The 16209-nt window shown below is 37.0% G+C and overlaps 1 long non-coding RNA gene across 2 annotated transcripts; it reads right to left on the bottom strand.

Annotated features, from left to right (window-relative positions):
• Positions 1–3369: 3369 nt before the first annotated feature.
• LOC104235995 (uncharacterized) lies at positions 3370–15762 on the bottom strand. 2 transcript variants are annotated; one of them, XR_713325.2, is made up of 7 exons: positions 15623–15762; positions 13715–13800; positions 12591–12905; positions 7786–7847; positions 4908–4993; positions 4515–4617; positions 3370–4303 (listed from the first exon to the last, which is right to left on the bottom strand). It is a non-coding gene; the product is annotated as an uncharacterized lncRNA (long non-coding RNA). The 2 variants fall into 2 exon arrangements; XR_713324.2 differs by lacking the exons at positions 3370–4303; positions 4515–4617; positions 4908–4993 and having other exon boundaries at positions 7524–7847.
• Positions 15763–16209: the final 447 nt, after the last annotated feature.

The following is a 16209-nucleotide window of genomic DNA, read 5'->3' as shown; positions in this document are numbered from 1 at the left end:
TTAATTCACTAACCCTACCCTAATCCGCTCATTTCCATCTCTCAGCCGCCTTTGAATACTCTCCCTCTCTCAAACTCACTCGAAGGTTCCTAAAACCCTAGCGTCTCTCTCCCCTTCAACCGCAATCTCACTGGAACCCATGGCTTCTCAGGACATGGATGACCTGTACTCACCCTCCTCCACCATTAAACCCTGGGTGTTCAAAGTTTCGAGGTCTGACCTCGATGGTGTCCTTTCAGATCTCTACAGATCCAAGGTTCTATGGCCTCTCCGGCCTGGCTCCGGCGTATTCAAGCATCAGAAGCCTATTTCTGACCTCTCTGACTCAAGATCGGACCTTCTTCCAAGCCTTTCTCATTTCTAGGGTTTCTCTGAAACCCTAAGCTATTCGAGGTTTTCTCTAGTTGTTTTCTTATATCTATGCTATGTTTGTGCTCTACTTGAGTTCTTAAACGTTTTCCCTAATTTTCTTTCAAAAATTACTTCTCTTCGATTTAGGGTCTCTAAAAAGGCTTAATATGTTTTCTGACTCCTCTTCTTCTCCTCTTTGTGTGAATCTGTTTATGCTACATTTTTATGTTCTCTTTTCTACCTCGCATGTCCTTCTCCTGTGTTATTATGTTTGCCTTATTTTGCATGTCCTTCTATTGTGCTCTGTTCTTTCTTCTACTGGTTTCTATATCATACTTTCACATGTTTATCTTATGTGTTCGTTTACCCTATGTTCCTTTACTGTATTTTCTACTAAGCTTTTAGGTCTTTAGTTGCCTTCTTCTGGATTTTGTTTGAGTTCTTTGTTAAACATGTTTCCTCTACTATTCACTTAAGTGCTATACTATCTCGTTTCTCTTCTGAAACTTGTTTAAGTTCCAAGCTTTCTTAAAACGTGTTCTTTATGCTTCAAATTAGTTCTTCATTCTGTTTGCCTTGAACCTGCTATTTTATCTGTTTGTTTTCACATGAATCCCTGAAAGAGACCTCTGAGCCTGTTTCAATTATTTGTCTTCTCTTCTCTGTATCTGACTCGAGTTGAAAACCCTGGGATTTGGGGGTGTTTTGGCGAGTTTGATGTTGTGTTTTGGACTAGGGTTCTATTTGGGTCCCTGGACACTCTCAAACTCATTCTGAGTCTATGTACTGGATTTGAGCCTCTTTGTTATAACCCGGAACTCTTCTATACTATGCTTTTTTGCATGATAGTTCTTTCTTGTTCGATATGTCTGTATGCTTTATATATGAGGAATTTTGCCTTCAAAAGGTTTTGTCAATTTGTGATTAATTCGGAATTCCTCTTAATAAGGTTTGATTGATTGTTACTAATTTTCCTTAAGTAAAACCCTTTCCTCATCTTTCCTGACTTGGTTCATTCGAACAAAGCCTGCAATTTTGATTTTACTGGCTGTAGAGTGATAGCCTTTCCTTATTTGCACGAACCATGTACCACTGGATTTTTGCCTTAAATAACTTCTGTGTATTTACCCTTCTTTTGCTACTTTGGAAAAGATTTTGATCAAACTCTTTCCTTAATTATCTTGCCCGTTTGAAATCAGAATCCCTTAATTGAAGGGAGACCTTATGTGATTGATTTCGAAACTATTTTCTTACCTTTTCTTACTTGCTTTCTGCACTATAAAGGGCACGACCCTTCTGCACTTTTACACACTTCCAATTCAATACTCTTTATAACCTTGAGTTCAATACTCTGACAACACTTATTGAACACCTTCAATTTCAATACTCCTACATTCTCAATTTAACACTCTACTCTCTTCTGAAATCTTCTAGGTGTGTGTTTGCAATTTGGCTTTACTACTGCTCTTCTCTTCTTATTTCCCTGAAACTGGTATGTTCTAATTTAACTTTCAGCTTCATCCCTATGTGTTTGCTTTACAGTTTTAACAATCTTGTCTACTTTGTTGTTCATGTTCTGTATCGAATATGTTGTCTCTTTGCATCTGTTGCTGTGTGAATTCCCCATACCCTTATTCCCTTCTATGTGTTTGAGTTAAAGTTCAAAGCATGGCAACATCCAAATTGTTGCTCATGTCTGGACTTGATCCTTTAATGGATCCTAACTCCCAAACAATGTGGCTAACAGGCTGGTTGGGGTGTGCCAGCACTTCCAATTGCTGGGTACGACCACCAGCCTGTCTTGGCTTTCCCCAAAATCTCCTCTATGCACTTGCACTCTCTCTTAGATTCTAAATTCTGCCCCCTTCCTATGAGCCTTGCTTTGGGACCTTGAGCTCCCTCTAAACTTGGACATTTGAGAGCTGGCCCTTCCACACTGCACGATAATCCAATTCTGCAATATATTTGGGTGTAAGCACTGCCCGGAGTCTACTTGATACTCTTAGGGAACTCTGACACATCCCAAATAAGAGAAAGGCTTTGAAATTTGATCTTTGGAGTCGGTTTACTTCATGATTTAGACAGAAGTCTGAATAAGGCTCTCCTTGGTTGGGATTTTTAGCTTTCTGATGTAATTTTATTTTACTTTTCTTTATTCATTATGGGCTGTAATAATTTGTAATAACTTATGGGGTTTTAGTGAAAGGGGAGGGTCACTCATGTATGCATAAGGGTAGATATCATGTTCATAGGTATTTACTGCTACAATCATGTCCTGTTTTCACTTCTGCATTTTTCATATAGAAATCATGTTTACAAGTCCTGCACTTCTGCATTTTTTCATATAGAAACCATGCCTACAGGTTCTGCATTTTATATAAAAATCCTCTTGTCTATAGGTTCTGCATTTCATACGTAGATACCATGTCTATAGCCTCTGCATTTCATACATAGATACCATGTCTATAAGTTTCTGCGCTTCTACCTATCACCTAGAGAACATATCTATAGAGTTTCCTGAATTCTGCATATGCATCTATCACTAGGCAAATGCATTTATAGGCTTAAATAATAAAAATCAGCGTTTTAAACACCATGCCTATAGGATTTCTGCATTTTCGTAAAGGTTAAACTCAATAACGCTTAGAAAGCATGTCTATAGGAGTAACCAGCTGATCTGAATCGTTTACAAGTCTAAAATCAGTAGTAACGTTACTCAATGTCTGTAGAACTTATGTTTTCTATAATCAACAGGCCTTCTTCTTGTAAAAATCAGTACACTTCTGCATTATTAGATGTCATGCCTGTAGGTTTCACTTAGGCAAGCTATAAGGTAAAATTAGCTAATTGAATCAGACTCTGTTAATTCCAATTAGCAGGAAAGTCTGATTCCGATTTCTTATCAGAAATGTGTAATAGACCAGTCTGCCTCCTTATCGTTTAAGTTTAATTTAGACCATAACCAGTATCTGCAAGACATGTTAAACAATCTGTCTTTAAGTGAGGAGGCCCATCTGAGCCTTTTAAATTATTATGTGTTTCCCATAATCCGCCTTATATATTTTTATTTGTCACTTTAGAATTTTATCCTTTTAAACCACACAAAACCCACATTTCCCTTCCCTTTAGGACTAGTAGTCCCAAATGCCTCCAGGACTAATAGGATTGGGGTGGGTACTAGCATGCAATAAGTAACGAAACCATTCCGCGTTTAAATACCTCAACGGGGTGGGAAAGGGTAGATATGGATATGATGGCCGGTGCGCTAATACCACGTGTAACCCCTCTTATGAGGAGTGATTACCAGATATTGCATTGATGTGATTCATATTATTTATAAACCTAGGACCCCACTTCCCTTTACTTGTTTATTTTATTACTTTCAAAATTTAAAACTCCTTTTTCTCAAATTTCAACTTCCTTGTTTCTTCAAACTTTAATTTATTTGCAATCACCATGTGACAACCCCTCATATTTAAAACCCTTAATTGCTTATTTATTGTTTGTACTTAAGTCACAATTGTAGCATGGTCGGGAACCACACTAGTGGATCTTGAGGGGTGCCTAATACCTTCCCCTCGAGATAATTTCTAGACCTTACCCAAACTCTGGTTTTTCTAAACAAGTTCTATCTAGTGTCCTAGTGCACTTAATCATTAGGCGGCGACTCTTCAAATCAAAAAACCCAATTCCCAAAAGGGAACGAGTTGTCCTCCCAAATGTCATAAATCCGATTTCGCGAGAAAGGGGGCGCGACAGGATATTGTGACAGATTCTCTTCAATAATATTCGAAAGATCTTTCTTTGATTGTCTAGCGGGAACACCATATTTTTGGCAAAACGAACTTCTTATTTGATTTGCCAAAGATGTCATTGTTCCAAGATTTGCATATGTCGCACTTGTCTTTATTTTGGGCTTTAAAGGTCTTTCTTGACTCATGTCTATCAGAATCTGATGAAGAATACAAAAACAAATTATCTCTAATAAGTATTATATAAAAGACAACAGTAGGATTTAAAGAAAAATTCTAGGAGTTGATCTTAGAAAGCTGAAATCTGCCTTGTTTACTTATTATATTAAACTGTGTGACTATTGCTAAGGTAAAAAAAACTATCCACTTGATTTACAAAATAACAACATAGAGACTTATAATCTACTTTACCTGAACTTATAGCAGTAAACAACCACAACTTCAAGACTTCTGTAGTAGGAAGAATAATAGTCTGGTTTCCACGTTAACATATCTTACATGATATACATGTTGCCTGTTAGAGAATAAACTATAAGCCTTTATAGTTGTTAGGCATAATGTATCAAACCAAGGCAGGTTTAAATCAGGTAAAGGGAAAAACCTCAAAGCACAGATTTTCAAAGTCATGCAATTTTCAGTCTAGATTAAGTTCAAGATAAATGTTCAAATTATGGATCTGGCAGAAATCAGTGATAGAAGCACTAATTGGATAAGAATAATTTCCGTAATTGAGAAAACTATCATTCACAATCTGGATGAGCGAATTGCTGTTGGTTATTTGTAATTTGATGGTATTACACTTACTATGGATGTCCTGCATCAACTGATAGTATCAGGCTATTACCTCCACAATAGACCTCTTCTTATGAGTTTCCTCTTTTTCTATTCAGCTGCCAAAGATAAATAAGATAGAATACTTATGAGACTACACAGTAGATGTAGATTTATGTGGAGTTCAAACGCCAACGTCATACGCAAGAACAGAAAATTTAAAACAAAAGACGTCACGTATCACGACTTACTGTTCTAGATATATAATATATTACTGAATTTTAAGTCTACTCAATCATTCACTAATCAACCTCTGCTCTTTCTTTGCCTTTTTATATTTCATAAAAACTTGTTGTAAATTGAAATGCTATAGTGGAAGTGGTAAATAGAACTTAAGTGCTTGGATATTATAAAAGCTTGAAAGGAAACAAACTAAACTTGAACTAAAACATATTAAAACAGCTCCATATATCAGACTCAAGTTTCAATTACTTAGCATATTACAAAAGCTTGAAATAGAAACAAACTTAAAAGTCCAAGAGCATATACAAGAACAAAAAATTGTTCGAAAGAAGACAATAAAGTTTAACAATACAAATAAAAATCAGATGTTCCTTCTTCAATCATCAGCCTCCATCCAATCCCAATCCGTGTCATCTAACTCATCCTCCTCATCTGATATTTCCATATATGTATCTTGAGAATGTTGAGCATTAATTGGCATATCAATAACATCAAGAGGTACATCTTCTCTAGACCATCTAATATCAATATCGGCTAATCTATTTGATGGACCGGCATCATCATTAGGCTCCCTCCAAAATGTCTCCCCAACATTAGGAATATGTTCTTCCTCCAAATCATACAAATCAACAGGGACTTTATTCCTTGCATAGTAAACATCTTTCTCAATTGGATCCTCCACATAAAAAACTTGGTGGACTTGAGATACCAATACAAAAGAGTCATCAGTACTACATAATCCGTTAAAGTATACCCGAGTTAACCCATATTCATCAACTTCATTACGAAACCAATCACATCTAAACAATACAACACTAAAGCGACCCTAATAATCAATCTCAATTATATCCTAAATAGCTCCATAGTACTGAACTTCTCCATCAATGGTATTTTGGTCCCTAGCACTAGCAAAACTATCAGTTGTTGCTGACAAAGTCACTCCACTATTTTGTGTCTTCAACGGGGCATCCCACGTCATTGTATGAAATAAGTAGTCATTGATAAAATATCCAGTATATCGTTTGGCCAATGTATTAGGCCCTTTAGCTAGCCATCACAAATGATTGGGAACGTCAATGCTTTTTACTTTCTTTTTAAACCAGTCGGCGAAGTTTCGACTATGATTTCTTGCTCTCACCCATGCATTTGATCTAGTTTGATTATCAATTAAATTCTTATGTTTCCTGCAAGACATATGTTTCAAATTTAATCATTAGGCCTTTATCAATTAAATTTAAAAATCTTAAAATATAAAATAAATAAAGCTTATAATACAAGTGATGGTAGTATATTTTATCTTACATGATAAATGCCTCTACTTGTTCATCTTCAGTATTGAACAGAGCATATCTATGTGCCTCAGAACATAACTGCAAATCCATAGCAAAAATCTTTCCTTTTCTCTTTTTCTTACTTCCAATTGGATGGCCTATTTTAGAAAAAATAGGTGACAAATTTGCTCCTCCAATGTCCCCATCATACTCAGTTTGGTACCTACTGAATCTTGTCTTCATCCCATCATGTAGGTATCTCGAACAAAAGATCAAGCACTCTTCGGCCAGAAACCCCTCTGCAATTGATGCTTCTGGATAAGCTCGATTACGAACAAACGCCTTATATTTGCACAAATTTCTTTCGGTGGAATACATCCAGCGACAATGAGTCGGACCTCCGAGCTTAATTTCATTTACTAAATGAACAGGCAAATAAGGCATTATATCAAAATAGGTTGGAGTGAAAATCATTTTAAGCTCACATGTAATATCATTGATTACAGTCTGCAATCTATCAAGATCCTCTCGCCTTATAACCTTGGCACATATATAGCTTTAAAGAAGTTACCCAACTTAATCAATGCCAAAGAAACATTCTTGGGTAATTATTTTCTAACAGCAACTTGGAGCAAGTAATGCATTATAAAATGTGCATCATGACTCTTGTACCCGAATATTTTCATCTCTTTCTCATGCACACAACGTGATACATTTGAGGCACACCCTTTTGGCAATTTGGCATTTTTAAAGACGGTGCAAAATCGCTTCTTCTCTTCTGGATTCATGTAGAAACAAGCTTTAGCCAAAGATATTGTTCCACTTACAACATCTTGTATTGGTTGAAGCTCTTTTCGTATTCCCATTTCTTGCAAATCGTAACGAGAATTTACATGATCTTTTTACTTTCCATCTATCTCCAATAATGTCCCAAGAATACTATCACAAATATTCTTCTCAATATGCATCGGATCAAGATTGTGCCTCAATTTGTTAGTTTTTCAATATGGTAATTCAAAGAAGATGGATCTTTTTTTCCATGGTGTCACGATCCCGGTTCGCCCTCCGTGAACCATCGTGACAGCACCTAGTCTCTACGACTAGGTAAGCCTAATTTGCGGAAGAAAAACCAAAATTTTGCGGAAGTAAACAATTTAAAACATAAATAAAATAGCAATAGTGTTTAAATGTGCCGCTCGGCTTACACCATGTTTAACTCTCAATACCAAACATAAATCCAAGACCCGAAAACCCATGAATCACAAGCTAAGAAAAAGAAATACTACATAGCTCTAACTCCGGAATTTGTCTAATAAGAACAGAAAGTACAGAAGGGCTAAATACTAAAAGGCAGGAATAGAAAGGGACTCCTCGGTCTGCGAATGCGGCAGATGTACCTCGAAGTCTCTAAGTAGTCGCCTCCATCAAGGATGGTAGACCTAAGTAGAAGTACCTGGATCTGCACATGAAAAACATGCACAGAAGAGGCATGAGTACACCACAGCAGTACTCAGTAAGTGCCAAGCCTAACCTCGGTTGGGTAGTGACGAGGAAGGTCAGGGCCCTACTGAGGTTAAATACAATATAAGGGTTAATAGTGTGGAATAAAATAGTATAAATAAGTGCAACAATAAGAAATAACATAGAATTGACAGAACAACAACAACTAGAACAGAGACAAAACAAACCACGGAAAGAAATACAGCTCAACACAGAGACGACAATCGGGGCACCTTCCAGGATATCGTCCTATAGTCCCAATTACCACTGTCTAGTGGATCTCCCGGGATACCATCTCGTAGTCCATCATATATATGTCCGAAGGATCTCCCGGGATCCCGTCCCATAGTCCAACTATCAATGCGCGGGGATGTACCGAAATTCCGATCCGTAGTCCTAAATGTAAATACCCAGTACTAGGGGAATCTACCGGGTGCATTCCCGTAGTTCCATATAACTGTGCAGTGGAATCCACCGGGAATCTAACCTGTAGTCCCAAAGTAAATGTGCAGGGGGATCTACCGGGAATCTAACCCGTAGTCCCAAAGTAAACAGACAAGGGAGAGCTACCGGAATCCCATATTCGTAGTCCCAAAATAAATACACAGCAGCAGCAGGAAGATAAACAGAAATGACAAAATTTCATATTAAGGAAATAAGTGATTCTAGCCTAGCATGCTGCACAAAATTCAAGTAAGGTAGGTTGAATCAAATAAAGCAATTAAGTCACTTAGACACGCTTTCCTAAGCTAACAACATGCTTAATAGTGCAAGAAATAGAAACAGGAAAGGAAACATACTAGCATTTACTTAAGGAAAATCGGATTTCCAACAATTAGAACAAGTACGCACTCGTCACCTCACGTACAAGGAATTTCAATTACCAAATATACCAATCCTAAGGGGAAGGTACCCCACACAAGGTTAGACAAGCCACTTACCTCGAACCAACTCAAAATCAACCCAACACCACGTCTTTACCACGAGTACTCGACTGTAAACGGCCCAAATCTATTCAATTCAATTGCATAATATAAATAACACTTCAAGTAACTGATTCTACAATTAAATTCTAAGCTAATACGCGTAATTATGTAAAATGACCAAAATGCCCCTCGGGCCCACATCTAGGAATCGGGTAAAATTCACATTTTCAGTATCCTCATACCCTCACGAGTCTAACTATACCAAAATTATCCAATTCCGATATCATTTGGTCCTTCAAATCATCATTTTACATTTTTGAAAGATTTCACAAGTTTTTTTCCCAAATTCCATCCCAAATCACGAATTAAATGATGAATTCAATGGTGGATTCATATACTCTAGCCAAATCTGAGTTAGAATCACTTACCCCGATGAATTTCTTGAAAACCCTTCGAAAAATCGCCAAAATCCGAGCTCTCTAGGTCAAAATATGAAACAAAACCCAAAACCTCGTATTTATAGGGCACCCCCCGGATTTCCACCACTGCGGACCGCACAAAAACAAGTGTTGTTCGCACAAAACAAGTGTTGTCCGCACAGGTTTTGACTGCAGTAATAGGCTTTAGTATTTTGGCCATAACTTTCTCTACAAATGTCCAAATTGTGATTTCGTTACCTTTCTGGAAACTAGGCACAAAGGGCTACAACGTTCGTTTTTGAATCATTCCAAAATTCCTTGTAGATCAAAAGATATAAGCTTCTGAGGTAGGACCAGTGAAATTTTCCTCACCGCGGAACGCACTACATTTTGTGCGGCCGCACAGCCCCCACCGCCGACGCACTGGACTTTGTGCGGACCGCACTGGTGGGTTCCGAGGCCTGTAACTCTTCTGGACCTGCAACAACTATGATTTTTGGCCTAAAACATCCCGGAACCTACCCGGAACTCACCCGAGTCCTCGGGGCTTCAAACCAATTGTACCAACATGTCTCATGACATCGTTCAAACTTGTTGAAAACTTCGGAATGCTCACAACAACATCAATTCACCAATTTAACATAGGATTCAAGCCTAAGAACTCCAAGAACTCTTAACTTATGCTTTCGATCAAAAGGTCTATCAAATCTCGTCCGAATGACCTAAAATTTTTCAAGCACGTCACATTCAACACTATGGAGCTACTCCAATTTTCGGAATTCCATTCCGACCCTTAGATCAAAATCTCACTATCGGACCAGAAACTTCAAAAATTCGACTCTCGCCATTTCAAGCCTAAATTAGATATGAACCTCCAAAACACAATCTGATCACGCCCCTAAGCCCGAAATCACCCAACGGAGCTAACGAAACCGTCAGATTTCCATTCCGAGGCCGTCTTTACACTATTCCGACTACAGTCAACTTTCCAACACTTAAGCTCTCATTTTGGGACTAAGTATCCCAAAACTCTCCGAAACTCAAAACCGAACATCCCGGCAAATCAAAATAGCAGAAATAAACTCTGGAAAGTAATTAATAGGGGATCGGGGCGTTAATTCTTAAGACGACCGGTCAGGTCATCACACATGGACCCTTGTTAACCCGAGACCTTTTCTTTTGGCCCTTTCCAAAGACACTCTTGAATTCGCGCAACTCTTCGAGCACTTCTGTAGCCGACAAAGGAGTGGGTACAAGTCTATGATCCTCCTTACCATCAAATGATTTCTTATCTCTTCGAAATGGATGTTCAGAAGGCAAAAATGCCCGATGACCCATGTAGCACATCTTACGACTATGCTTGAGATATTGAGAGCATGTGCCATTGTTACAAGTGGGGCATGCAAATTTTCCCTTTGTACTCCAACCAGAAAGCATTGATAGTGCAGGAAAATCATTAATTATCCGCATTAAGGCTGCACGCATTTGGAACATCTGGTTAGATTCGGCATCAAATGTTTCTACACTGAATTCCCATAGCTCTTTTAATTCAGCAATTAGTGGTTGTAGATACACATCTATATCATATCCCGGAGATGAAGGACCTGGGATGATCATTGACAACATTATATACTCTGGCTTCATGCAAATCCAAGGCGATAGATTATAGTTCATTAACATAACATGCCACATGCTATAGGAAATACTCATTGTTCGAAACGGGTTGAAACCATCACTTGAAAGACCCAATCTAATATTACAAGGGTCGCTAGAGAATTTAGGGTGCAAGGAGTCGAACTTCTTCTAAGCATCACCATCAGCATGATGTCTTATATTTCTATCATTCGGTCGTTCAGTGGCATGCCATCTCATAGCTGCAGCTATTTCGGGACACATGAATATCCTCTGAAGGCGAGGCTTTAATGGAAAGTACCTTAAAATCTTTGCGGGGGTTTTGGTCTTTTTATTAGTCAATACATTAAGAACATTCTTCCATCTAGAAGACCCACACACAGAACAAGTATCTGCATTTATATTGTCGTTCCAAAATAACATGCAATCATTAGGACATGCATGTATTTTTTCTTAATGAAGACCCAAATCTTTTATCATGCTTGTTGCCTTGTAGAAGGACTCGGGTAGCTGAGCAAATGGAAATTCCTCTTTTAACAACTCCAACAAGTCTGTGAATGCCACATTACTCAACCCGTGAATGCACTTTAACAAGTACAACCGGATCGTAAAACCCAATTTGGAAAAATTCTCACACCCTGGATATAATTCTTCTTTTCCTTCTTCTACTAATTTAAAGAATCTTTTTGCATCTTCGGAAGGTCCATCCCTCACTTTTTCATGTCCCAAATCATCCTCGACATTTTGAAATGTATCATGAAGTAATCCTTCAATATCATCATGCATCTCAGAACCTTCATCATTATTGCTTGGGCATGGAGTCTTTCTCCAGGAAAATCCTTCCCCGTGGAAAACCCATTTGGTGTATCCATGAACAAAGACATTAACAATCAAGTGATCCTCCACCATATTCCTATAATGCCAAAAACAATTAGCGCACTCTTTACAAGGGCATAATATTTCATTTCCCTGGGAAGCTCGTTCAAACGCCTTATCAAGAAAATTACTCACTCCTTGTATGTACTCATCAGTTGACCTTCGGAGGCTCATCCACCTTTTATCTCCGTTATCCATTAAATTAGTTTTATCTTATATAACACCAAAACAACTAGTATAAATTTAGTTTATATACTAATAATCGAAAAAATCAGCTAATAAGAAAGAATAGAAAAAAGCCACATATTCTCAAAATTATATGAGTTTCATTGTTGTGAAATTTAACAATCACCAAAATCATCACATAAACAGCTACGTAAGGCAAATTTCATCAATAACAAATATTTAACAAATAGTGGCTATTAGATTTAACAAGAACAATGAATTTTTTTTAAGTTAATGACGTGCCACAATCTTATTAGTGTGTACCATAAAAAATAACGCAAATACTTGAAAATTAAGATTAGCAGAAGAATGTTAGAAGATCAGCATTATATGATTCTGATATACAGTGAAAGAAAAGGCAACAATGATTCAGTTTCACTTATAACTAGCAACATGTATTCCGAAGTTGAACCTTCTTATGATATTCAGAGGAAGGGCAGTATAACATTCTGTTAAAACTGGGGAGCATAAATAATAAAAGAAGAACTAGACAACATTTCAGCAAATAGGAGAAGACTTAGAAAGAAGAACCGAGGGTAAAAAAAATCGCTAGCATTTCACTGCTATTTGGACGTTGAAACAATGAAGAAGAAGAAGAAGAAGAAGGAAGACATCATCACATACCTGTTGCCGCTGAATCTCTGTTGAAGTTGAAAAGGGAACCCTAGTCGTTGTTGTTACTGGTCGTGTTTTAATAGAAGTACACTGATCCCTTCTTTTTTAATTAAATAGGCTGGGAGCTTTACTCGCTTCTCTTCGCCGCTTCTGCCTTTTTAGTGGGAAGCGCACGCTTTTGTCTATCTGAGTCACTTCATATAGCAGAATTTGCTTCTCGCTTTTCACAACCCAGGCATAAACACACACACATCATACTCTCAGCAGTCGATTTTTGCAGGAATACACACACATCATACTTTCAGCAAAAACTGCAACCACTATCTGCCAATAGTATAAGTAGTATGATCATACTTCAAATTAGAAATTTATGCTTTTTGATGTTGAACAGAATATGTAGACGAGAATCGACTATGTCTCAAAAGAACATAAATGACATGTCCAGACCTGTGAGAGGCCAAAAGGTTCCTGTCTACCTTTCTCAAACTGTTTATTTTTCATATAGAAGAGTTGTATGCTGAGCTAACTGGACCCTTATCAAGTGTATGAAATATAATTTAGTTTAACGTGCTTTATGTTTGGAGTCTGGACTCAGTACTTCCTGCTTGTGCAACACGACTAAAATATAATACCTTCAACTTATGGACTAAAGTGAACTATGAACTCATCATTTTTGCTTAATGTGCTGACTGAAATAAGCAACAGGGATAAACAGTACTTGAGGATACATTTTAAATGGTATCATTTCACTGGACGAATTTTTTTCACGTTCTTAATCCGAGTTTGTGAGATGCTTTTTGTGAATAATATCTACGCAGGCTACATACTTTTAATTTTCAGTGACTGGTCGAGAGTGAGACAAGTATTTATGCATAATCTAGAATAAGTCCCTTTTGACCAAATCACTAAAATTAAAAATTATACTCATGCAACAGGTTGTTGGCTAGGACAGTATTGAAGATGAAGATCAGGGGTCCTAAATTACACAATTTATTCAAGGATACAAAGATGGAAATTTATAAAGAAACTTATTAGCTCTGCTTCTTTCATGGGATTCGTGAACTCAATGATCAGAACTTCAGAGAAGTTACTACAATTGAACAAAGAGGTATTAGAAGAGAACTTCAGAGAACCTGTTATCAACCAGATGTCCTGTGCTTTCCGGTAATTCAGGTTATGGACAGATATAGTCTGGACATATCTTTCGGATGGATTGGTCCTGCAGATTTCATGGAAAAAGTGTGAAATGTTAGTATAAATAACGATTCGTCAAATGAAAAAAAAATTAACTACAAGAATAATGACAAATGAAAACTTATAGACATATTTACCACATATACATATACACATGCTCATTATCTAAATGAACGAACAGTTAACGAATAAGACATGAATACTCAAAAGAAATATGAGCTTAGATTTCCCAGCAAGTAAAGTTGAATTGGCAGGTATTGACAAAGATCTAAACTGCTGTCGCAAGTAAACATCCATGGTTCTAACTGATGGTAATACCTGTTGATATCAAACGAGATACAAATGACACTTAATGCAAATGAGAGAATGGCCATTGAACATTAAAGGAAACAAGGAAAGGTGAGATAGCAGATGTGGACTCTGTGATACACAAGTCATGAGCTAAAACATTGTTTTCCAGTATAGAAACAGCTTCTGCAAGAACTAATTATCCCAAATTTTCCACATCTCAAATACTGTGATTGTAGTTTCTTAACCGAAGTGTCTGTCTTCAAGCTCACTATGGCTATGTATTAACTGAATAAGACTGCTTCCAGTAGTTATCGAGATTCATAGTTTTCTTGATAGAAAAGAAAAATATTGACTTAGTTGAATTTATATAGCTGACTGAAAATTGGCCTAGCCCAAGCACATGATTTTCACCAGGTAGTGAAATGTTAGATATGTACTTCTAGTTCTACGAAACACAACACTCCACAACACTCCCTATAAATTACTAAGAGTTTGTGCCTCATTTAAGCAGTCACAGCTTGAAACTAATCAAGAAATTATCTTACAAAAATTAAATGAAAATAACCAATTCTTAACTTAAAATGGGGAGTAAAAGTATACATGAACTTCCTCTCTTAGCATAGAAAAGATTAGCAAAGGAGCATATTCAATTAATTGATCATCAAATGATGTTAGTGAATTTTCATTGTGCAATCCTCATAGGTAACATCAAATTTTCCTATGTTAGACAAGCTTCAGGCATAATAACAAGTAACAACTAGTTTTACAGGTTATCATATTTTGTTACAGGATTTTTCAAGGCCATTCAATCGTTGCCGAAAAAAGGAAGAAAAGATGCAAGATAAGTAGTAGCAAGTGAAATACAAACTAGCCCTAGACCCTATATGCTGAAAAGTTAAAAGCATATAGACGCGTAACTATTTGGTTCGAACCCACGACACTTCTGAATAAGTTTAGGCGCTACACCATCAAAGTTGCGCCTTCCTTTGTGACAAGTAATGTCATTTTAATATATTTAGTTCGTTTCTTGTATACTAATCAAATATATATAGGTAAATTTTCCGACGAAGTGGTGTCGGATGACACCGCTTAAGCTATGGTGGCTCCGCCCCTGCTTCCGGCTGCATTCCATCCAAAACTAGTTTTACAGGTTCAATCATATTGCTACAGGATTTTCCATGGCCATTCCTTTCCAATTCTGATGCCTTCATGAATGGCATTTGTTCACAAAATTTACTCCATGCATTCCCACATATAATACAGAATAACCATTTTCAGAATAACGAACAAGACATCGAACATCGAACATCGAGAGCAAACATCAAATCTCATGGTTTCTAACACAAAATCAAAACCTAACAAATAAATCCCCCAATTTCGCAAACTAAAAATCACAAAATATAACTCATAATACAAACAAAACAGAAGCAAAATAATGGGTTTATCAGAAATATTATCAAAGAAAGAAAATAGAAGGAGCAATGAAATAATTTTTCAAACTAGGGAAGAAGAAAGCAAAATCGAACAGTAACAAAAAACATCGAACAGGTAAAAACCCGAAATGTTAGCCGATAATGGTCGTCCTTCACCGGAGCTGGTCGACAGAGTTCGTCGGTGGGTTCTAGGTTGATGAACAGAAAGAGAGGTCTTTGAGATTTTGGGGTAATCGCTATTGAGAGTGAAGTCGATGTCTTGTAGGTTGGTTTTGTGTTTTAGAGTTATTAAAATATTAGTGGGGTCCATTATTTTTAACCGCCCCAATAGCTTTTTATTTCACAAAACCGTTCCCACAAACAACCTTATTGTATCGCATATAAAAACCGTCTCCATACATATACTTATGGTGACAGTTAATACACTATTGGAACAGTTATTGTTCCGAAGTATGCCAGAAGCCTTTTGACTCTATTGGGATGGTTAAAACTGTTTCAAAATATGATCTATTGTAACAGTTACAAAACTGTTGCCCAAAAACCGTTCCAATAAATTCGTTTTCTAGTAGTGCGCTTCGTATAGTTCTCTCCCGTACGCAATATTTTTAAGAAAATACATTAAATAACTAATATAATGATCATTTGATAAAATATTCACGTGATTCTGATCCATGCAAATATAGTACACAGAAATATTAGTATTATCTTTG

The sequence above is a fragment of the Nicotiana sylvestris genome, chromosome 6, assembly GCF_000393655.2.
Source record: "Nicotiana sylvestris chromosome 6, ASM39365v2, whole genome shotgun sequence".
NCBI classification, from domain to species: domain Eukaryota; kingdom Viridiplantae; phylum Streptophyta; class Magnoliopsida; order Solanales; family Solanaceae; genus Nicotiana; species Nicotiana sylvestris.
The sequence above is the reverse complement of the archived record's forward strand: the minus strand, read 5'-3'. Positions and strand labels throughout refer to the sequence as shown.